We start from the raw sequence: 2,755 nt of genomic DNA on the forward strand, positions 1-2,755 counted from the left end.
CTATGTATTTCAGTTTGATTTGCTACATGCTCCTGTTTATATTTTAACTGCAGTTCAGAATTTTTACAAAATACGAAAGCTGGATGATTTCTTTATAGTACCTGGAACTAATGTAGTCCTGTTGTGCTCACTGGGCAGCTGCAGCCCCTCTTGCTTGCCGAGGCTGTGGCAGTAGCAGGGATGTGTGACACAGACCTGCAGACGGTGCTTCCCCATGTGCTGTATTGTTGGTCGTGCATGACAAACAGCCCCTCCTGCTTTGGCCTGAATGCTTCCCTGGTACAGCCCTTCAGCCTGTGTTCAATTTCCAAAGGAAAATCCATGGTTGTGGCCCCAGACAAGGCTGTGGTACTGCTGTTGCCAGTTATTCSTTAGGAACAGGAGAAAACGGTTCCAACTTTTCATTGTGTGCTCAAGCAGCTGCACAACTGGCTTGCACTGGATGAGAATAAAAGTGGGTGCCCTGGATCGATCACTGTATGTTTTGCTGCTTCCTATGTACTCTTCATTCTACTTTTTTTTTTTTCCAGGGGGGGTGTGGAAGTGTGGAGTTGTCTATTAATGTTTCAGGTTTGAACCCTGGAGGGCTTTTTAATTAAACCTAGAGAAAACATGTACACCCACACACAAACTCCCACAAACCAATAACTTGAGCTAAAAAACAGCTTTTAATCCTTGGTTGTGGGACAGCTGCTCTTGTTCTGATCCAGCCTGATCTTGCTGACTCAGGCCTGTACCTTGAGTCTACTTTTATGTGAGGAGAGGCAATGCTTTCAAGGCTTTGCCAAAGCCTTGGACCACAGCTGGAAAGCAAATGCAGCCCTGAGCAGCAGCCTGGATGCCAGCAAAGGCATCCCAAGTGGCTGCCCAAAGGAGGAGCTCAGTGGGTGCTGTCAGTGTCTGCTCATTGCTGCAAGGAGCCAGGAGAAGAAAGAGGGTAGGTACCAAAGATGGTTAAACTGGCCTAATCTTAACTGAAGAAGAAGATAACTGCCACATGTACTGCAGGAAGGTGTTAGATGTTAAATACCTAATCTTTGCTTTTGCTGGAAGTACTGTACTGACTGTAGGCTTGCTTGTTCTCTGAGCTCTAATTTCACCCCTGTATTAAAAATTTAAGTAAGTAGTAGTATGAAATTCGCTATACCAGTTTATTGTGATTTATTGCTTTACTACCAGAGAGTCAGGTGTGCATCAAGTCTTTGCCCTGAGGTTTAGGGAAAAGCCTGATCTATTGCTGCCAGCATCCTGTGCCCAACAGGATCCACTGCTGAGGGGCATGGGGGTGTCAAGGAAAGGCAGGTGAAGGTGTCTTTAACCCAGGACTCCAGGGCTATTCCCCAAGAGCTGGTCCTTTCCACAGAGGTGGGAAGGATGGGGACCTTCCCTATTTACAGTCCCTCTGCTTTGACTAACCAAGCTTTATTCTCTTTAGTTGCAGACTTCTTTCACTTTATATTTTCATCTTTTTGTACCAACACGGTCTTTGATCTGAGTTAAAGGCATTAACAAGATTACCYTGTTGGCTCAGGGGCCAAAGCTAATGGTGTTTGTCAGTGTGAGATGAGATGTGGCAGCCGGGACTCGTCCCCCCCTCTTCACCTGGCTGCTTCCCATAAGTTCTGTTKAATATAAAGCTTTATTTTAGTGTTYGCTGCTTGAATGCTGCAGTGGGTATTAGTGCAGACCCCAAGCTGTCAAATGTGCATTATATAACAACACCTGTCCTAACACCCAGCTCCTGTCAATACAGGGCAACTACTTCGTATCAGTCAAATAGAGGAGAGAAAACTACTTCAGGCCCAAGAATTTGCTGTGAGATCCTGATTTTACTCACCTACCCAGCCTCTGAATTGTGACACTTCTTCATACTCTTAACCGAACTACTCAGCTATTCGTGTTACAAGTTTATTACACCTCTGCACTGGAAATCCCTGCAGTGAAGGTGATGGAGCAGAGAGGAGCTGTGCACTACACGTCACTTTTTTTAGTCCCTTGATGCAGCCAGCGATGGCCGAGGGCTGCTCTGAGCAGCAGCGATGAGCTCCACGGTTGACACCTTCCTCCCCGTACCTCCCCTTAGCGAGTACCCAGCGAACGAGTCCTACTGCGAGTTTTGCTGCTCGGAAGCAGCACCTGAAGCAGCGCCCTTGAGGCAGCGGGGCGAAGGCATCCCAGGCTCCCTGGCTTTCTCGGGCTGCGGAGGGTGCCGGTCCCGACCCGCCCGGGAGCCGCGGCCAGCAGGGAGCTCCAGCGCCCGCTCGGAGCCGCTGCGGCGGGGGCGGAGGGAAAAGCCCTGGCCGCTCCCCGCTCCACCCCGGGCCGGGTCCCGGCTGTCCCGTGTCCTGGCGGCGCCGGGCTGGGCGAGCAGGGCAGTCCCCGCGGCACGCTCGGAGCCGCCACGTCACGGTTTAACGCGCTCCTTAAATGCCCTTGGACACGCAGGCGGGGAAAGCCGCCGGGACGCGTTAGGCAGTGGCACGGGCTGCCCGGACGGGCTGTCGGGATCCTTTCCCGCAGCTTTCCCATTCCGGACGAGACGAAGCCCTGGGCAGGCTGGTCTGACCTRATGGCTGAACCTGCCCCGAGCCAGCCGCTGGACCTGAGACCTCCCGAGCCCTGTTCCCCACAGAATTACCCTRTGCTCCTGTGACACCGGATCATAAACCCCCCTTCCATTCTGAGCTGCACCACCGCCCTGGCTGAGCGCTGCTGTCCCACACGGCTGGAGCTGTGCTGGCAGGTGGTGTGGGTA

Source organism: Malurus melanocephalus, unplaced genomic scaffold (genome assembly GCF_030028575.1).
Source record: "Malurus melanocephalus ecotype Western Australia unplaced genomic scaffold, MMel_1.1 scaffold_171, whole genome shotgun sequence".
In the NCBI taxonomy this organism is placed as follows: Eukaryota; Metazoa; Chordata; class Aves; order Passeriformes; family Maluridae; genus Malurus; species Malurus melanocephalus.